This window comes from Equus przewalskii, chromosome 23 (assembly GCF_037783145.1).
Source record: "Equus przewalskii isolate Varuska chromosome 23, EquPr2, whole genome shotgun sequence".
NCBI classification, from domain to species: domain Eukaryota; kingdom Metazoa; phylum Chordata; class Mammalia; order Perissodactyla; family Equidae; genus Equus; species Equus przewalskii.
In genome coordinates this window covers 4,450,787-4,473,014 of record NC_091853.1, presented here as the reverse complement: position 1 = coordinate 4,473,014, position 22,228 = coordinate 4,450,787, and the positions used below count along the sequence as shown (strand labels likewise).

The 22,228-nt window shown below is 42.5% G+C and overlaps 1 long non-coding RNA gene across 2 annotated transcripts in view; it reads left to right on the top strand.

Moving 5' to 3' along the window:
- Positions 1–22,228, top strand: part of LOC139078977 (uncharacterized) — a 64,476-nt gene that overhangs the window by 18,015 nt on the left and 24,233 nt on the right. Inside the window, exons 1-2 of one of the 2 annotated variants that reach the window (XR_011532201.1) lie at positions 18,916–19,979; positions 20,887–21,101. The exons of the other annotated variant lie outside the window; for it this stretch is intronic. This is a non-coding gene — a long non-coding RNA (uncharacterized lncRNA). Of the gene's footprint in view, positions 1–18,915; positions 19,980–20,886; positions 21,102–22,228 lie in introns of those variants that run through there. 2 annotated transcript variants of the gene reach the window in all.

Here is a 22,228-nt window from a genome sequence, read left to right as displayed (position 1 = left end):
GGAAGAATTAATCACTTCCCTTAGTATTTCATCCCATCATGAAGTGATCTACAGATTGACTCTTATTGTAGTAGTTTAAGTATGTTTCTGCTTCTCCTACAGATGGTGAACTTCTCGAGCACAGGACTCGTGTTTCATGTACTGATTTGTTAATTAATTCTATGGGTTGTTTATTAGGAATCTACTAGAGTCAAGGCACTATGCTTTGTGGCCTTTGGATTTGAAATAGGAAAACCATAGAACAGGCACGAGGCAGGAGAGCAACAGCACCAGTGAACATTAGCTGAGACTCATTAAACTTATTTCCTCTTGAAAGCACTTTGCAAGTTTGATTCATTTGATCGTCACTATAATCCTCCGAGGTAGTTACTATTATTAGGTTATTTTGCACATGAGAAATTGAGACACAGAGAGGTTAAGAGAGCAGTCAAGAGTCCCAGAAAGAGACAGGAAGCCGTCAGACAATGTCATTTCTGTCTAGCCATTAAGGGGAGGCTGGCCTTCAGTCGAGCTGAGGGAAGAGAGGTATCTTTAGAAATATATTGATGAGGACACTTAAACTAGGAAATTATAGCAATTGTGGAAGCAGAGACTAAGGATTTTCTCTAATTTTCTATAAATTGCAATATGATACCAAGAAGTTCAACCATCCTCAATTGCTATTTCCATAAAGTCCTCAGTTAAAATACCCTTCAGATATAGTTAATAGCTTTCTAAGTCTGTTGGGCTCTAACTGAGAATTAAGTCAAAGTCTTATCCAGAGTGGGGAAATCAAGAAGCAGATCCACTTAAAGAATGCTATTTTTAAAGAAGGATTGTTACTCTCAGGGTATGTTCTGTATTGTACATAGGGCTGAGGCCGGGAAAGGCGGGGGAGGGAGCATAGAAATGTTCCTGTGACGGATGGGAGTTTTGTCTTGTTTTGTTCTCTGTTACATCATTTGTTCTTAAGCAGTGCTTGGCACAAAGTACATGTTCAATGAAGATTTGTTGAATGAATGAATGAATGATAGGGGAGAAGTACAGATAGAGCATGGGGGAAAATGTGCATCAGAGGTCCTCAGTAATTACATGTGAGATTGAATGGGTAAGACAGTTTACCTAGAGGTCTCGCTAATGCAGGAAACAGTAAAAATAAAAGTTAAAAAAAGCAACAAAAAACCCTGAACAAATGACTTGAGAGGTAGTGAAAGCCAGACGTTCTTGACATGGGCATTGGCCTGTAATAGCCTGTGAAATATTTTAAGTTCAGCTTCTAACATAGAATATCTTTTCAGATGCCCCCTTCCCACTCTCCTCACCTCATTGCTATATGGTGATTCACATGAGAAAAGTCAAGGCTTTTGCTCTCATCAAGTCTCTTTGAGGAGAGCTTGGTGATGCTAGAGAAGAAAGAAGATTCAGTCCTTAGAGAGCTTAGAACATGACTGCTGAGGGAGAGAAGAGGTGTGAGCTCTCCCTGCATTCCTGGGCTCTCTTTGGTAGGGCTTCATTTGAGAAATCTTCTTCTTTATTATGTGCAGGGTCACATCTCTTCATGCTGCTTCTGCATATTTTTGCTGTATGGGTCCAGTTCTGCTGTTTGACCTAACTTTCCAGTGATGGGTATGTATTTGTCATGCTGGAATTTTCTGTACATGGGGGAGAGTATGTCTGCACATAGAACAAGGCCTTTCCAGTCTCTGTTGGTGCCTTGAGTGGGGAACCTCTCTTTCTAGAACAGGTTCCCTGGTGAAGACTTGTCCCGCTAAAAGCTGTGCCATGGGGTATCATCTCAACTTTGAAGTCCTTGCCAGCCTACTCAGGTGGAATTAATGACACTGCCTCGTTTGCTATCTGTTTCTTGTATGCAGTTCCATTTATTGTTACATGAATGGATGAATGAATGAATGAATCTGGAAATCTTATCTTATTCTTCTTGGTAGCTCCAGAACTTTGCACAGCACCTGGCTCAATAACCACAATACACAGCACATCATGGAAGTTCAGTGGATGTGCCACTCACTGCACTGAACTGCACCTTCCATTTTCTCCTCTTCTCCTTGATGTGATGATCATAAGATATCATCGTTGGTGGGAACTTCAGAGATCATCTGCTCCATTATACTACTCAATGTAGAAATCTGTGTAGAGTGGGTTTTATTGTCTATTTGATCATCTCCAGTGGTGGGACACTCACTACTTTGTAATACAGTGTGGTCCATTTTGGACCACTCAGATTGTTAGCGAAGTGTTCTTTTATATTGAGCTGAAAACTGCCTTCCTGTAACTTTTACCTAGCGGTTCTATTTCTCCCCTCCTCCCGCACACTTGGAGCTGTCTAAAATAAGACTGATCCCCCTCGATTTGACCATCCTCAAGTATTTGAAAACAACTGGCACGTTCCCTTTAATATTTTCTTTTCCCAAGTTGAGCCATTCTGTGCTAAATCAGACTTCAACAGTCCTTCATATCACAAGGTTTCTAGGCCATTCCTCTTCCTAGTGTTTCTACTTTAACTTCCAGGTAGTCGATGTGGCTTCTACAGCCTAGTACTCAGGACAGGTGCTGTGGTACCAAGAAGGTCAAAGTCATAGGTATGATCCCTTTTCACATTTTCAAGACTTCTGAACTCAGGGCTGTGCTAGGGGCTGAGGACTCAGAGGTGGCAGGGCCTGCCCTCAACACACACCTGGAGGAGAAGGCATGCTTCACACTAAAACTCTGCTCTCAGACCCTATTTGCCTGGTGCATGTTGCCATGGCAGTGCAAGGCACTTTCCTCAAAATCCGGGCTTGGATAAAGAGAAGTTTATCTCTTATTGGTCTTTCTTAACTGAGGTGAGCTGGAATGAATGAGACTGCCCAGATGGGATGAAGGGAGAAGTGGTCAGTGGTGACATTTAGGGCTTAACAATCACTGGCAGCGATTGAGGAAGCTATGAGTGAGGGGATGTGGCTCGGTGTAAAGCCAGGGGTCCCGGATGATGGGAGAAGTTGGCACAGCCTTGAGCTGATTTCTGAAACTTATTGAGAATGCTGAGGTTGGGATTCTTTACTTTGGGAAAAACAATTTCAGTTGTATGTACCACTGGCTATCGTCCGTGGTGTTACCTGAGAGTGTCCACTTGCTAAGGAGGGAGATGTGCAAACAGTGCAGAGTAGGTGCCAGGTGTTAAGCATTGAAAGGTGAGTATGAGAAGAGTGGGGCTTCTATCGTCTTTCCCCACCTCTCAATATCTGCAGTAGATGCACAAACGCTCCAAGGGTTGCACATGCCAGACATGGACTGACCCACTCAAGAAATGCTTTCAGAAAGACCTTCCCTCCTTCTCAACCCCCAGGTGGTGTCTACCTGCCAAACATCTGGGGAAACCCAGAGGAGGGCAACATTTGCCCTCCCAAGATCCTGGGTGGCTGACTTAAATTTATTTTCAGGAATATTCTGTAGCTAGCAATATGTTTCACAGACTCAGAGGTCATTCTCAGCTTAAAGACATGCACACTGAGAACCCTTAGGAAATGAAACAGGGTGACAGAAACAAAATGCAAACATAAAAAATAAGAAGTAGATGAAAGGAAGCCGACTGTGCTGAATGGAGGTCATTTGATTAATACAGAGCACAAAGGAGTCATGAGTTTCAGTGATCCGGGCTGGCCCAATGCCCAGAGAAGAGCAGGCCAAGCCAGGGGCTGGAGGACACAAGTGGAGGAAGGCAGTGGGAGAAGGCTGAGCTGGGACTCTGACAGCAGTGGTGGTGGCAGATATTTTGGTTATTCTCAGTGTGTATGACACTTGAAGGCAGAGGCCCACGTAACAGGGCCTGTGTGGGACTCTCAGCAAGCCTGTATCTGCGGGGAGAGGTAGGGTGTTGGGAATTGTGGGACTGTAATGCTGGGGAAATAGCAGGAGCTTCTGGCTCTGGTTTCTTCTCAGGTCCTGGACAGATTGGGCAGGGAGAGACAGGCCATTACGCTAAGCTCCACACAAGTGAGTCCATGTGGCATGAAGGGCCACAGCAAAATATCAGAGCTGATCTCCACAGTTCAGCCTCCACTGTGAGTTCTGTGGGAGCAGTCGGAGGAAAGACCCAAGTTGGCAGCAGACTTCTGTTGGTGAAGGGCCACTCGGAGCAGAGCCAGATCCTACCTAAAGGCTCATGTTTACACCTCTCCTCTGTCTTCAGTTCTGATTGGATAATTCTTTGTCTTTCCTACCCATGACACCGTGAGCAAACATTATTTGTTTGTAAAATGTGTCCCCAACTAACTTAAGTCCTACAGCCCTTGTATGCCTGTAATTCTCTCACCTTGGCACGACCACTCTGATCAGACCTCAAGACGAGTAACCATCTGATGTGGATGCCAGTTCAGCCTCACCTCAGTTTTCTTTCTTTCCCAGCTGGTGATTTTTTTTGGATGCTAAACTAGTACTATCTGACCATTCCTCTTACTTACTGCATCCCTGCCCAGGAAAGTTATACTGAGCCCTGGTCACTGCAGTTGAGAAGGGCAGAACATAACTAAACTGTCTTTCATCAAAGACATTTGGTCTCAGTCTCCTTTGGGACCATTTTGCTAAGGGAGGGCCCCTCCCCCCATGAGAACTTGATTACGTAAGAGCTTGCTATATGGAAAGGGAGGTCCTCAACATCAGGGGAGTGGGAACTGGGCCTTGTTCGCCATTGAATTCCTAGCCCTAAGCACTGGGCCTTGTGTAGAGGGGCAGACAGCAAATTCTGTTGTGCAGTGAGGGAAGAATGAAGGTACTCAACAAATAATCATTTGATAAGTTTTTTAACTATTTGAAATTTGAAAAGAAAATCCATTTAGAGAGCCGTCGTCTCATAGCATATAATAAAATAAATTCCACGTTAATTAAAATTTTAAAGTAAAAAATCAAATCTTAAAAAGAACTAGAAGAAAACATAGAGGATTTTTATTTGATATAAAGAAGAATTTTCTAAGCTTAAGGCAGGGGATGGAATTACAAAGGAAAAGATGAATCAATTCAACTAACTGAACAGTTAAAAGCTTCTGTGGTAACAAAGGAAAAGTGAGTGATAAATTTGGAATAGCATTTGGAAAACTACTGTTAAGATTTTAGGAGACTCATAATTAATATGCCTTTCTTTCTCTTTCATGTTTGGAACCAGTTTAGGAGTAGACACAGAAATCAGACTGATAGAGGTCAAAAATATCACTTTATTGGTGATAAAAGATGGAGTCCCTGGTTTATTATTTTATTTTTTTGTGAGGAATATTCGCCCTGAGCTAACATCTGTTGCCAATCTTCCTCTTGTTGCTTGAGGAAGATTGTCACTGAGCTAACATCTGTGCCAATCTTCCTCTATTTTATGTGGGATGCTGCCATAGTGTGGCTTGATGAGCAATGCTAGGTCTATGCCTGGGCTCTGAACCTATGAACCATGGGCCGCAGGAGCAGAGTGCACAAACTTAACCACCACACCAGCGGGCCAGCCCTGAGTCCGTGGTTTAGATTTGAAACTGTGGCAGGTTTCCTAATACTTCACCCCAGAAATAAAGTTGCCTGCCTTGTCGTAGGCAGAGCAGAATGGCTGCAGACCTCCTGGGGGCAGAGCTGCCTCGGTCTTTTTATTTCATGGCAAAGAGCAGGTAGATCAGAGAGAGAGAGAGAGAGACCAGAGAGGAGAGAGAGACAGAGGACACGTCAGAGGAGATCAGAGCAGAAGATGAGCTGAAAATTTTCTGTTTCTTCTCGAACTCCTTATGAGTCAAAGGAGTTAAGAAGTGGAGAGGAGCCAGGAGTGTTCCTCCAGGACAGGAATTCTGAAGATTTTGGTGCCGTGGACTACTTGGCATTCTGGTAAAGGCTATGTTCTCCCTTTTCTGAATGTTTTTAAATTCATTCAGTAAAAAACATAGAATTACAAAGGAAACCAATTCTATTGAAATTCAGTTGTAAAAACATTGAAAAATTTTTGTGGTGTAGTAAGACACACCCTTCTTAATTAGCCCATTAAATATCATGATCTAGCAGCAGATCTAATAACTGCTATAATTCTGATGTAGTGATGGGCATAAACCACAGTTCGATATATGCAATGTGATATAAAAATATCTATGATTTATATTGGTGGCAAAGTTGTAGATACTGCTAATCTTAATGTGGCTGGTTGCTTACATTTAGAGTTGAAGGAATACTAATTTCAAGTAAAGGTTAATAAAAGTAAAAATATAGTTTTTCCCATTCAAGTTCAAAGACACCTCCCCCCGCCATCACTTTCATCCCCGGACCCGGAGACTTCAGGTGAAGAGTCTTTTCTCTAAAGGAAGTCCCTGCATCATAACATGAGGTCAGGAAATGAAAAGTTCTCCCCAAATATTAAAGATATAAATGCCTCATACAAATTAATAGGAAAACCCCCAAGAGATGGATGGGCTAAGGACATGATGAACAGGTAGACAATGACAAAAATTTGAAGAAAAATTCAACTTCAAAACAAAGTAGCAGATTAAATTTTTTGGCCTATCAAATTAGTCAGGATAAAACATACACCCACACAAACGCTTACGAATTCTGCCGAGTGGCATTGATATGACTATTCTCACCGCTGTCTGAATTAAAAATTGGTACAGTTGTTTTAGAAAACAGATGTTAAATTCTTCACATTTTTGAATCAATAACTTATTAAATCAACTTAAGTTATTATCTTATAATGGCTAAACTCTAAGATTCTTCTTACATGACTAAGACTACCCAAATCTTGAAGGACCAATGCATCATATATAGCTAACAACTCCCTTCATCACTAACAAACCAAATATTCCCAAGTCTCAAAACCATAAACATAATAAAACTCACCACATTCCAACATATATGCTTATACCTCGTAGGGCTTAATATGTATGCTGAACTCTCCTTAGAATCTGCTGAACTCTCAGAATATTGCTGGAGGAACGGCAAGTTGCGTGGGAGAGCACATATTTGGGTGTGATGGTTAATTTTATGTGTCAACTTGACTGATGCCCAGATAGCAGGTAAAACATTGTTCTGGGTGTGTCTGTGAGGGCGTCTCTGGAAGAGATTAGCATTTGAATCCAGAGACTGAGGAAGAGGTTGGCCCTCACCAATGTGGGTGGGCATCATCCAACACACTGAGGGCCTGAGTAGAACAAAAATGTAGAGGAAGGTGAACTCGCTCTCCTCCTTGAGCTGAGACTGCTGTCTTCTCCTGCCCTCTGACGCTGGTGCTCCTGGTTCTCAGGCTTTCAGACTCAGATCAGGATTTATGTCATCAGCCCCCTGATTCTCAGGTCTGTGGACTCAGACTGAATTACACCACTGGCTTTCCCGGTTCTGTAGCTGCAGATGGCAGATCATGGGACTTTTCGGTTTCTATACCATGTGAGCCAATTCCTATAATAAATCTCCATATATGTATAGTATGTATTGTTATATACATTACTGATGTGTGTGTATGTGTGTGTATCCTATTGGTTCTGTTTCTCTGAAGAACCCTGACTAATATATTGGGCACAAGTATGAGTATTTTGGCACAATAGCTGGTGGCCTATATTCAATTTTTGCCCAGATAGTTTTATTTGTTCATATTTTCACTGTTATCTTTGTTTTTCCTTTGGCCTTCCCACCAGTCCATAAGTCTTTTGCTTTGACCTTGGCATCATTGTCCCATTGATTTAATATGTATTTCTTGAACACCTGTTATGTGCCAGGAATTGTGGTAGGTATTAGTGATTCAATGATGAACAAAATAGACCTCCTTTCTGCCCTCATGGGGCTTACAGTCCATTGCTAGGGTCAGCACGCTACAGCGCACTGGCCAAATCCAGCCTGCCCTCTGTTTCTGTACAACCTGTAAGCCAAGAATGCTTTCTGCTTTTTGCTTCTTTTTAAAAGAAGAATATTTCATAACAAATTATATGAAACTCAAATTTTGGTCTCCATCAGTAAAGTTTCATTGGACACACCACCTAATTGTGTATTATCTCTGGCTGCTTTTACACTGCAGCAGCAGAGTGGAGTAGTTGCAACAGAAGCCATGTGGCGGAAACCTGAAATATTTACTTTTTGACTGTTTATGGAAAAAGTTTGAGGATTCCTGATCTAGCGGGATAAGTAGAAAAGAAACAAGTAAGCCAACAATAGATAAAATAATCACAGCTTTTGTCAAGTGATATGAAAGGGGAAAATGAGGCCGAGCTGGAGAATGCCGGGAGCAGTTCCGTGGATAGAGGGATTAGAGAATGCCTTCAGGTGGAAGTGTCACTGAAGCTGAGATGCAAAAGCTGAGAAAGATCGGCTATGCCAAGAGCAGGGACAATTCTGTTCGAGGCAGTGGAGACGGGTGGGGGATGGCAAAGGGGCTGATGTGGGAAAGATCTTGGCGTGTTTGAGGAACTGAGAAGCCATCACATCTGTAGAGGAGTAAGAGGGGAGACTGATACGTAAGTACATGGCAAACCACTGAAGAATTTTAATCAAGGCAATGACGTGATTTGATTTGCGTCTATCAACGATCACTTCAGCTGCTCTGTGGAGAATGGATTGCCAGAAAAAAAAAAGACAAAGGGAAAGTTTTAGAAAGTTATTGCTGTAGCTTTCCCCATAAGGCCTTCTCCCATTACATGTACTGTGATTGGTTCCATAAACCAGCCAAGATGAAGCACTTCATGATCTCGCAACGTTTTGCAATTATGCTTTTGAAAGTCAGTTGTCAACGAGGTTTAGATGTATCAAATAGCAACTGATAAAAATTTCTGAAGAAGTGCGTGTTGGATGTCAGATTTTACTCTGCTAAGAACTCATTGGAGAATGTTTTCTTGCTAAAAATATGGTTTTCCAATATGGTGCAATAGCATAGAAACAGTGTTGTTAGCAACCATAACTGGCGGTAGCCACTTTTACCTCCTGGCGAGCAGTATAACACTTCTGTGGAGTCGATACCGTACCGGGGAGGAAGATGAGGGCAGCGCTGATAGTTAAACCTCTACACACAAGAACTTAACAGCAGTCTGTAGTTGATGCAGAGAGAGAGAGTTTGGAGAGGATAAGCTGGAGGCTTGGAAACGTGGCTGTGGAGACCAGCGAGAAATTCCTGGAGGAGGGTTAGCCTGAGGACTTCTAAGAACTCTGGGATCTACTTTTTCCTTTCTTATTCTTTGTGATGTGCCATATTAAAACCTTCCATTTTCTCAGAACTTCAGCGAACGTCATCTACAAGGGCACAGTCTTGGGTTGTGGTTTCTGGAAGTAATGGGGGTGCTATCGCACAAAGAATAGGATGGTACAGAAAAGTGAATGCAGGTGTGGGGTGGCTGGATGATTTATGGAAGGAAGTAGTTTGACGAAAGCAGAAATTCAGAGCCTGGTTGACTAGGAGAAAATTTCTCCAGGAAATAAAAGAATCCTAAGGAAAACCAGGTGAGGTAAGACATTTCTCACAAGTAATAGCCATTTGGAGGCAATTTCATCTGACAGTTTAAGGACAGTGTGGCTCCAGCTTACATGTGGGTTAAACAACTCCTCTCACTCTACCCTCTCATTAGCTTTATAATTTACATAAGGTCAAGTAATGTGTTCATTTCAGAGGCCAAGGAGAGCAGTCGGAGAGCTTAAATGACATCCAAGGGCATGGACATCGGCGGGGACAAGATCCTGTTGTTCCTCTGGCCGCTGGGGCCCTCGATGAAGCCTGTACTTCTGGCTACTTGGTGGATGAGAGCCAAGGGCAAAGAAAATCAGAAAAGAACAGAAGTCAATATTTATGGCAAAACACAATCCGGCATTTATAGGATGTATTTGCATCCCCATGTGTCTTGCCCCTTCTGAATATTGGGTTTCCCTGAAGGAGACAGGTCTATTTTTGGAAAAAAAAATACATGGGACAGATTTTGGTGAGGGTTTTTCAGGAAGCACTTTCCCATCAATCTGTTTCTGGGCCTCACACACCAACTTAGAAAGTGCGAAGCTGACTGAAGCCAAAGTGTCCATGCTTCCATAGTCCCTGCCGGTCACCTCTGGCCTGATGAAAAGGAACAACTAAAACAGGATGGAAGTAGGATATTTTTCTAATTTAAGAAAGATTGGGCAATTTAGTATTGAAGATCCAAATAGGAAGCTGCCTAAATCTGCACCACACAAAGAATAATGAGGTGTTTAGTACATTCGGTCTCATGAGGAGCTTCTCATGAAAGTCTTTCACTTTTATGAGCTTAAGGCTGACTGAAAGTCGCTTGGAGACTAGAGTGGGCCTCCTGTTACCCAAGGATCTAAGCAGATGGCCTTAGCTATGAGGTAATCTGGTGCAATGGTGTGGATGAGCCCTCAGGATGTGAGACTCCAGGGCCTTGCCTGGAATGGCCAACAAGAGTTGAACCATGTCATTTCCTCTCCACAGTGGTATAAGTTAAAGTCTCTCTGCAAAAAATTCTGTAAGAGCCCTCTCTCCTTCCCACATATCTTGGATGAAACCCTGGCTTAGACTCCTGGTAGAGATGAAAGCAGGCCAGGGAGGGGCACATAGCTCTCCTTGCACAGACTCATAGAAATGAGAGTCAATGCATGGGTGAGAAGTTGGCCTGGCTTTCCTGCTCTTGCTTTTCTCCATTTTGCTAGCCCCAAGAGTCTTATTCTTTCTCTCTGAGTGTAAGAATGAATGAAAAATTGTTTACAAAGCCTTTTGAGTTTCTTGAAGAAAAGTACTGTCTGAATGTAAAAGTGAATGTGCTAGACAGCTATCAAAGCTCAGAGCAAAGAAAGTCACAGACTGGAAAGAAACTTGCAAAATAGAACTTAACACCTCAAAGTCACAATCTTGTACGAATGACTAAGTGGCATTTTTTTGAGGTCAAGAGAACCTGTATCGCCTACAGTTTCCACTAAACGATAATAACAGCCGGTCCGTGTGTGTGATAGACAGTTTGCAAGGCGCTGTCATACGCATGGCCTCGTTTCTCATAAATGAGACATGCATGAAACAAACATTGTACGATGATATCTATTCTCACCATCATTTAAAATGAAGAGAATCTAGGACTCAGGGAGGGTAATCTTACTCAAGTTCCCTCAGCTGTTCAGTGGTAGAATCAGCAACTGAATCCAGATCCTGTGATGCCCAAATACATGCCATTTTCACTGTATGGGATCACTTCTTCCGAGAGCTAAATATCCCTCTCTCCTCCAACTTCCTGTCTTATTTTGAATAGTCCATTAAAAAATGATTCCTGATCTCTTCTGTGAAGAATCGGCACTTTGGATCACAGAACCAGCCTAGGGTCTCCTATTGGTACAATAGGTAGCTACTTCTAAGGTGATTTAAGTCTTGTCCCTTGGGATCCAAAATATTCCTTCCTCTCAAAGCTTTAAAGTAAGTTTAAATTCTAAGTCAAAAGGGAAATGAGTTTAAATTCTAAATAACCAAGAAAAACTCTGGAAGAGTTTCTTTTAGACAACTATCCCTCAGACATACTGTGTTTAGCTATGATTTATTGTCTCTCCCTGGGCTGGATGTTAGCACTTTACATAAGTCCCCTCCATCACTCTTTCAGCATTTATTTTCTGAGCACATAAAATGTTTTTGGCATGCTTCTAATTGCTGCGGATATAGTAGTGAACAAAATGGTGAACCTTAACCCTCCATGGTGGATGGGGGGACAGATAATATGCAAAATAAACAAATAAGTAATATGTCAGGGGTTGATAAGAGCTGCGGATATACATAAAGTACTCAAGAAGGACAGAAATACTGGGGTTGGGTGGAGTAAGGGTGGCTGTGATGTTGCTGTTGGAATGTGGTTGGGAAGGTCTCTGACTTGAGCAGCTCGCCCAAGGACATACATGGGGGTGTGGCAAACCATGCAGTTATCTTGGGACAGAGCTTTCCAAGGAGAGAAGAGAGAGTGGGAACGTCCTTGGGAGAGAATGCTGGGTGTGCTGAGGAACGTGTAGTCGAACAGTGTGGCTGGAGCGGGAGGAGCAAGGGGAGAGAGGCAGAAGATAAGACAGAGAAGAGGAGGTTGAGAGGGAGGGCCAGGGGGCTTGGAGGCCATTGTCTGAACATGGATTCCCAATGAATCTTCACAACACATGGGTCTAATTACTCCAATTTTAAAGTTAAAGAGACATGCAAAGAGAAATTTCATAGTTACTCAAGGCTACTATGGTGTGGTCAGGGGTTTAAATCCAGAATTTCTAATTCCAAAGTTTGCTTGCTCTCCTCCTCTGTCTCCTGAGGATCCTCTGCTTCCATGGTCCTGAGTAGGGGCTTTAGACGAATAGCTATGTCCACAACACTTATAAATCTTGATGCACATTTCTAAAGAGTAAACATTAGGAAAAAATTCATAAAGGGCATTGTAATGAGAGGCAAATTACATTCTGAGATGTTGCGTCTACTGAGTTGGAATTTATTATCTAGACAATCTAATGCTTTGTCTGTAACAAGAGGAAAAAAGCCAGAAGAGAGGAAGCTGTGGCTGCAAGTCCTGGAAGTGCTGAGCACAAGGGCATACTGAACAACCCGAGATCAAAGAGGCCGTTGGAAATGCAGCCAGCAAGAAAAGCCAGGCCAATCCCCTGAGGATGAGACAGAGATGTCTACATCTGTAATCTAGAAAATCTTCAGAAATGCACACAGTGAAAATGCTGTCCCATGCTTTGGTTCAAGTCCCTTTGACAATAGCTACAGAAGCTAGAAAGAGTCAAATCTCTCTTTCCCATGTTACTTCAAAATTCTGGAAAACATGGCTGGTCAGTCACATTTTGCCACCCAAAAAGCACTATTCCTGTGATCATGTTTTCTGATGACCCCAAGGGCCCCTACACAGTCTCTCTGGAGCTTATGTCACTTGGTGTCCACTTATTCGTGTCTTGACTTCCGAGCTGTATGAGACTATCCAGACCAGGTGCATTTTTCATGTCAAATACCTGCACCCCTAGGTATGATCCCCTGTAGGTCCAAGCCAAGTCACCTGGTTTCCTGTAACTTATTGCCCCACATAGGCAGCTTGAGTGTTTAGAAGACTGGGGTTCACTCCCTTCAAAGGAGCAACTTGATAAAATGCTACTGCAGCCCCAGCTCAGCAACGACAGTGCTCTGAGGAATTCCAAGGTAGCTCAGGAGTTCCATGAAAGCAGATTATTTACTGGTAGTTCCGTACGTCCTCACGCAGCTGTCTCCCGGCTTCCTGACAGCCGTCCTTCACATGTGGAAACAAGCAGAGTTCTGAGACCACGTTCCTGGAGGGGTCCCCTAACCGGCACAGACGTGGAAGGCAACCTAAGGCTCATGAAAACAGTTAAATGAGAGTTGGAGGTCCAAGAAAAAGAGTGGTGCCATTCTGGTAGGGAGGGCAGGGTGCTGCTGAAGGACCGGTCCCTATAGATCCTCACGGACAGATCCTCACCGACACGCATGGAGCCTCGCCTGTGAAAAGGCTGGCTGGACTTGTGGCTTCCTCTAAGGACTAACTGCAGGAATGCCGGGAAAAAAGTGTCTTGCTTTCAAACACCTTCCGCCTCCTGATTGTTGCTGCCTAAAATTCCTTTCACTTAGAAGCAGAGGAGTGAGTATAATTTGAGGTAAAAAACACCCCGCAAAGCCTACAACCAGCACCATCTCGGTGTAAATTCACTTTAGGGTGCAACAAACGGAGCATTCTGTGAGGAGGTTGTCACGGGAGTAGGGGAATGAGGTGGTATTTGTTTTCTATTGCTGACATAACAGATCGCCCCTAACTTAGTGGCTTAAAAACACAGATTTACTGTCTCACATTTCTGCAGATCAAAAGTCTGGGAAGGTTGGCTGGGCTCTGCTGAGGGTTTCACGAGGCCGAGATCAAGGTATCGGCAGAGCTGCGGTCCTTCCTGGAGGCTCTGGGGGAGAACCCCTTCTGGGATGTCTCAGCTTGGTGGCAGAGTCCAGTGTTTTCAGTTGTAAGACTGAGGTCCCCATTTCCTTGTTGGCTATTGGCTGAAAGTTGTTCTCAGCTTCTAGAAGCCACTTGTGTTCCCTGGCTTATGGTCCCCTTTCTCCATCTTCAAAGCTAACAATGCTAGTTAAGTCCTTCTCACGTTCCAGGTCTCTCTCACCTCTTCTGCCTCGCCTCTCCTGATGCTTCTTCTACCACGTCTCTCTGACTCCAGCTGGAGAAATTTCTCTGCTTTTGAGGTTCAAGTGATTAGATGGGACCCATCAGATAATTCCGGGTAATCTCCCTGTCTTAAAGTCTGTAACCTTCATTATATCTGCAAAGTGTCTTTTGCTCTATAATTTAATAAATGCACAGGACCCAGGGATTAGAGTGTGGATATCTTCAAGAAAGGGGCCATTATTTGGTCTACCACAGAGGTGAAGGCAAAGACGTCAAGATTTTTACACATTGTTTCTTTTAATCCTCAGAACTGCAATGAAGCACCAGAAGCTCAGAAATGTCAAGAAACTTAATCCAAGTAGTATGGCTAAAACTTGGCAGTGTTGAATCTGAATATAACCATGTTAACTTAGAGACAAATAGAATGCTAGACCTAGAAGGGCTGTAGAAATGATCTAGACAAGAAACTCTTACCCTGGGGCTATAGATTTGGAGCCCACGGGTCAATGAGGGAGTGGAAGAGCCAAGAAAAACTGAAAATAAGAATGAGTACATGTAAAAGCAGGCTATTTTTTTTTTTTTTTTGAGAAAAGTTTCATGGTTTTTGTAGGAACCTCAGAGGGATCTTCCTACATAAAAAAGTATTAAAAAACACCAATCCCCATGCTTCGTTGAGTTTCTGTAAACATCACCAACAATCCACTGTTGCAAAACAGATCCCGAGGCTCCAGCTTAGGAGATCTCCTCTGCGGATCTTCTCCTTACATCCAACGACCACCTTCCATTTCTATCCTGACTTAATCCTATTTGTCTACAGCAATACAGTCCTGTAGGGGAGGGGCTATTTAAAGATGGGGAAGGTTGACCGGATATTGGCATCTCAGCCAAGGGCTTCTCTCTCATTGTCGTCTATAAGCGCTGGCACGCTGGAGACACTGACAGAGGAGGGGGGGAGGGGCATAAGAAAAGGACAAGCCCGTGTGGTTGTGAAATTGAAGTGTAGAATTTCTCTTTCAAAGGTCAGTAATTTTAACCTTCATCTCCAGCAAGCCTTTTTTGCTAATTTTCTTTGTCGTTCCTTTCGTTTTCTGTGCCAGCCTTCTGCACCTCATTTATTGTTTGCCTGTCTTTTTCCGGATTTCGATATCCTCAAGGTCATGCCTGCTCTGCCAGGCACTGCACTTAAATTTGTGAAACCAAATAGATGTGTTTTCTCCCTCCTCAGAGCTTACAAGCTAATGTTTCAAAGAAATGTTTTTCTTTTAAAATGAATATTAAACTGACAATATACAAATCTTTGTTATATTATTACTATTGATAATAAAGAGATTGATCTAAATTGCTGACCAGAGATTTCAGCCATAATATTCATTTGACACTATGTTTTAACTAATTCAGCTAAAGAGCAAAAAGAATTAATTGTTGAAATAACTTACTGACCAATAAAATGAAAACAGAGGGCCATTTTTTATAATTGTCCAGTTATGGAAGCAGAGTGGAAAATATTAAAATGCTATGATCCTTATAACCAAATTTCAAGACAATATTATATACCAAGAGAATGAAAAAAAAAGCAAAGTAGATTTTCTTTGATTCATCTTTTAATCGAGGCAGAATAAAATGGAAAATAAACGATAGAAGAAAATACCCTCTAGAATACATATGAAAAATTAAAGCAAATGAAAGTATCCATTCAAATAAAAGTACCAACCACTAGCTTTGCATAGCGGAAACACGCAGAACTGTTATGATTTTAGACAAGTAATTTAAAAACTCTGATTTTAAATTTTCTCATCTGTAAAATCATGACAATAATATTTTCCTTACTGTATTTTTAAAGAGTAAATAAAAAAATTAAATTATGTGTATTTATAAGTACTTACTATCAAATAATACATATGCCAAAGTAAAATACTTTGAAAACAGTAGTAGATTTTTAAAAGTATTATTATTATTAGATTGAACCATGTCTTTATTTAAAACATCAGTGAAAAAGGTAGCTATGAAGGACCCAGGATGTTTCATTCTTCTTAGAAAAAAACCTCAAAACACTCAAGGCACCTGCAGTACTTGTAAACGCAAGAGAAACAGGCCACTTTTTCAGTTTTGTTGTGACTTCCTAACAGAATCTTTGTTTTTGGGGATTTTGGCAAATCATTTGACTCATCCTTGAGTCTACCACAAGGGTAAGGGTCCAAGTGCAAACACAGAAAACAGATGATTAACTTAAGGAGGAAGGAGGGGAGCCCTCATGGTTGCCCTCCGTTGACGTGCCTGTGCTTTTGTGTGACGTTTAGAGAATATTAAAACATGGAGGCGGATGGAACTCAAAGGACAGACCTGAGACAGAGCCTGCAGAGAACTTCTTCTTGCTATTGTCACGGAGCATGACGAAGCTGACAGAGCCTACTTGACGTGCACTTGTGGAAAGTGGTGACTGTTGCCCTCATCACCATTGCCTCAAAAAATAACCCCTCCATGGCATGGTTTTACAAAAGCCTGACTTGTTCATCACAGCATCCCCAAATCTTACTGCAGTGCTTAGCACAGAGTAGGCCTCGCTAAATATTTGTTGAATGTATGAATATATGACTCAGCTTTTATGCAGTTATTTGGTTCAAGTATATTGCAATAATACCGAAACAGCTAGCTAAGCTGCAAAGTGCGTTATTTTTCGTTATGGTGACGTGGCAGATTGGTTTTGTTGGCTGTGTGGAACAACACATCTACCGTCATGGACTTTTATCAACATGCAGGCAGCCTCTTCACAAGAGGAAGATACCTTGCTCTTCAACTAAACCTTGTCTGTGTCACAGTTTTCCCAAGTAAAGAGCCTTTAGATGGGAGGAAGGGAAGGAAAGATAGGTGAAAAGAGAGACAGGTTGACACACCTGGATAAACCATCACTGCGACCCTATAAATGGTTTATACTTTGTGTACAAAAAGGAAGAGTTCAGGCTTTGTTTTCTTTTGCACAATTTATTTTTTTCTGTCATATTTTGACCTGCCTTTAGGAAGCACTCTGAAGTTCAGGCGGATCTAGCTTCTGCAACTTGCCATTTTGTGCACTGGGACAAGCAATCTTGGGCTTCAGTTCTTCAAATGTAAGATGAGAGTACTCAAGTGGGACAGGGAAGGGGAAGAGGCCCAGCAAAGGTGAGTTTCCAAGTGAAGTCCCGACCTGATCCTGCTGGGGAGCTCCAGAGTCAGTGAGCCTGCAGCGGTTAGTCATGGCTGGGAAGGGGTAGAAGCTGGGGCGGAAAACAGAACTAGGAAGAGGGGTCTGAGGGCATCCAACAGAATCCCTACAGTGTCAGCTTCAACCTGCTGTGAAGGTCAGATGATACGTGCATATAAAGCCCTTAGGAAAGAATCTGGCGCAGAGTAAACACATACTGGATGTTTGCCAGTATAATTAATACTTTTATTATCTTCTCCACAATATTAGAGTCATTGTTCCCCACGCCTTCCTTCCAAGCAGAGGTTATAAGCCCAAATGCTTTCCAGGTAGTATAAATTAGAGAAACTGCTGGAAGACTAGGAAGAGGTGGGACAGGATCAACAGGGGCACACCTGCACCATGCCATCAAAAATAAGGCGTTTAAAATCAAGTATTTACAAAACATTCAAAGTCACTCAAAGTCAAACTGAACCAAACTGAAACAAAAAACAGGTATGGCTGGTGGACTGCCAGTCTGCCATGGCTTGTTCTGGACCTTTCTCATGGTCTCCATCCTGTAAGGCATTCCAGTTCTCAGCAGGAAAGGACGGTGTTTGGCCACACACTCGCTGAGGAGTGCTGCCTGCCAGGCTTCCTGGGGAGCTAGGAGATCCTGGACGGAGTTTCACCCGGTGGTCCGCCCTCTCCGCCCTGGCCGCCCTGGCCGCCCCAGCTTCTGGTGAACTCCTTCCCCTCGTGAGGGCTCTGAACTTTATGTTTGTGTAGGAGCTTTGGTCTGCCCTGCTTAGTGAGTTCTCCAGTCTGAACTAGGCTCCATGGTGACACTGGTGACACTATACAATGGAGAATGGGGGTTTGTTCTTATTAATTCAAGGAAATTTATTGAGCACTATCAAGTTCTATACTAGGAGCTAGGGATCCTAATGAGAAACAGGCTCTGTGCATGTGTGTGTGTGTGAGAGAGAATTTCTTTCTAATTAAAATGTGATTTCGAAGGTCCCCTTGTTTCCCTTCACTTCCCTCTTAGGGAATACAAAGTTAGAGAGGAAGAAATTGCTTATCTATCTCTCTCACTCTATCTCGGGCCATTTGACTCAGTCCTTTCCTAGTAACTCTCAACATACCCTCCATCCTCATATTGATGGTCGCCCTGCCAGACTGACCATTCAACCATTTACCTGCTCTGTGTGCCGCTCTATGCTGAGGGGTTGAAGGTGGGGCTTTGTGTGCAGGAGAAAAAATAAGACACAGTTCTGGGGAAACAGAACATGCCTTCAGAGAGCCACCAGAGACCTAGGACAATGTATACTGAAATGCTAACCTGTACAGATGGGACTACAGGTACTAGAGGTGGAGAGAAGAGAGACAAGAGAAGAATGTGACATCACAGAAAATTCTATGGTTGTGACCTGGCACTACTCTCACCCAATTTGTACATTATATTTCTTTTATTATTTCTATTTTATTCTACATTAATATCCCTTTCATGATTAAAATTTAATATGTGTTCATCACAGAAAATTTGAAAGGAAACAAAAACAAAAAAGAAATTAAAAACTACCCCTAATTGTATTAGCCAGATGTAGCCATGATGAACATTTTGGCATTTTTCCCTCTAGGTACACACATTTTTACTTTACTGAGACAATTCTATTTTGAAACTTGCCTTTTTTTTTCATTTAATCTTTATCCTTGAACTTTTTCCCATATAATTAAGTACTCTCATGCAGCATGCTTCTTAATGGCTATGTAATATTTTGTCACATTGACATACTATAATTTATTTAAGCAAATTCTCATTTCCTCCCCAAGATCTGTCTCCTTGCCTCATATTCCAACTAAAGCCAGACTTTTAAATCTACCCTTAGGGTCCCAGAATCCAGCAATAGATGCTTTGCTCTATTCCTTCGCAAGAACTTCAGAGAACTACAAGAGACAACTGCCATGTCCTATTTCCACAGTCACTGAAGTGACAACTCAGCTTGAGGCTGCTACAGAGATGGGCCAAAAGCTGAGGCAGGGCAACTGGGAGCAGGGCTTAAAATTAAGGGATTTCCAGTGGTCAGATAGAAGGCAGCATCAGCATTAAACCCTTGTCTTACAGGCTTCTTACAGAAAGCAAAAGATACCAGCTCAACGCTCGGGATTGTTTTGAAAGGCAAAGCAAATGGCACATTTGAGAACTGAGCTTGGCTCCATTTGTTCAAGGGAAGGTGGGCGGCTTCAGCTGCCTAGGAAACAGGTTTTGAATATGTGCTTCCTGGAATTCTTTATGCTTTTCTCCTGAAAGGGTTCCTAGTGTTCCTGATAAAGGATTCTTATCCTTTGGCATTTGCAGGCAGCCTAGTTTTGGCAACATTCTGTTCAATTCTTTATGTTAGCGAGCTCTTGTAAAGCCCTGTGTTACCTCAGAGCTAAGCCAGAATTCTTCCTCCTCCTTCCCTCTTTCTCCTTCCCCCTCTCTGCCTCCCTCCCACCTACCAGCCTTGTGCATACTTTTATTTTATTTCCAGTCTGAAAGCTGCAACTCTGGCACAGTGAGGTGGAGCTACACACAGAGCTTCTGCTTCAGTGTTTCAGATGCTGCTTAGGAGAGTGAATAGCAGATGCAAGACATGGATGCTGTGTTGGAAGTGAAACAAACATCATTATTGGTTGAATGTTGACCGTGACACAGGACACATGGTCAAAACCTCCAAGACCTTGCACTAAAAGAAGCAAAAGTAAGACTTGTCCCTTCACTTCATCCAGATCTCTGGTGTAGAAAACAAAGGGGATGACAGAAGACGGTCTAGAAAGAACAGCTTCATTCTTTTTTTTTTTTAAAGATTTTATTTTTTTTTCCTTTTTCTCCCCCAAACCCCGCAGTACATAGTTGTATATTCTTCGTTGTGGGTCCTTCTAGTTGTGGCACGTGGGACACTGCCTCAGCGTGGTTTGATGAGGAGTGTCATGTCCGCTCCCAGGATTCGAACCAACGAAACATTGGGCCGCCTGCAGCGGAGCGCGCGAACTTAACCACTCGGCCACGGGGTCAGCCCAACAGCTTTGTTCTTATTCATTCACTTGTTGCGTCAGGAAATCTTAATTAAGCATCTGTTTCAGTATTGTTCACCTATGAGAATCCGAGTAATAGTGGAATTAACTTTAGTTAAATCAGATAAAAGGACTGGCCTAGTGGCACAGTGGTTAAATTCACATGTTCCACTTCAGTGGCCTGGGGTTTGCTGGTTCAGATCCCAGGTACGGACCTACACACCGCTTGTCAAGCCATGCTGTGGCAGGCATCCCACATATAAAGTAGAGGAAGATGGGCATAGATATTAGCCCTGGGCCAGTCTTCCTCAGCAAAAAGATTAGCTCAGAGCTAATCTTCCTAAAAAAAAAATGAGATAACATTGAAGTGCCCAGCAAAGCATTGGGCACGTAGAGGGCATTCTATACATATTAATAGTAGCTAACATATTCTGAGGTTTCTATTTGCCAGGCACTATTCTAAGCATTTTATATATAATAACGTATTTAGTCATTAAAACAACCTTTGGGAGTATGTTACTCCAACTTTACAGGTGAAGTTAAATATCATGTCCAATGTCATTTGCTTGACTTCTTTTTCTTATCTATATGTAGTGTACATGTCAAGAGTCCTGTCCTTCTCAGCAAAGGTTAGCTCAGCACTTGACCAGATTGCGGAAGCAGAACTTCTGTAGAAAGGTTGGGACTATGTATCTTTTGGGAAAGATGAGAAGGAGAAAAAGAACTGTCATCCTAAGAGAATATTCCAGCATAGGATTCTCACCATAATCCTATTGGCGCAGCATGCTGGTAGTGGAAGGTGAGCCAAGGTAAGTAGTAATAGGGGCCCAGCTTAGACAGACATCTGTTTGGGGATCCTGTTGCTATTTCATAATACACACACACACACACACACACACACACACACACACACACACACAGAGTTTCTGCATTCAAGAAATCTTTGGTAGACATAAATCACAGATATTTGAAAAAAACTAACAGGATAATACAAAACAACTAGATTTGCAATGCTAAATTCTGTAGGATATAAAAATGTGTTCCTTTCCTTCAGAATTTTGTGATCTTGCCAGGAAGATAAGATAAATATCCAAATAACTATAACTCTGCATTATAATGTGAACTCTATGAAAGCAGGAACCTTACTAATCTTATTCATGGTTATATTCTTAGGTTCCTGAAAACTCAACTTGAGTTGGCCCATACATAATAGACACTCAATAAATAATTGCTGAATGAATGAATAAGTTCATCTCAGCGAGTTTAGGGGAAGCTGCAGAGCATAAATATAGACATCTAATGTTAGTTGTCTATTTTTGTGAAACAAATAAGTCCAAAATTTAGCAGGTTAGGAATTTGCATGTGGCTTAGCTGGGTGGTCCTGGTTCAAGGTCTCTGGTGATGGCAGTCAAGTTGTCATCTGGGGCTGCAATCATCTGAAGGCTTGACTGGAGCTGGAGGATCCACTTCCAAGATGGCTTCCTTATAATGCTATTGGCTGGGGGACTCAGTTATTCCCTGGCTGTTGACTTGACAGAAAGCCTCAGTTCCTCAGGATGTGGGGGCACTCGGTGGTGGTGTTCAACATGGAAGCTGGTTTCACCCAAAGTACCTGGCCCAAGAAAGAAAGAGCAACCAAGATGGAAGCTGTAGCGTATATTTTAACCTTGTCTCAGAATAGATATGCCATTACTTCTGCCACAGTCTATTGGTTACTCAAACTCTGGTATAATATGGGAGGGGATGACACAGGAGTGTAAATACAAAGAAGCAGAGGTAATTGAGGGCCATCTGGGAGGCTGGCTGTCACAGGCCCTCAAGCCTATTTGGGTTCATATCTCAGAGATAAGATAGGCCAATACTGAAATCCAATTCATTATTTCATAAGTATGAGGCTTTTTGAAGCTTAAAGAATTATGTACGATTTGATTTCTGG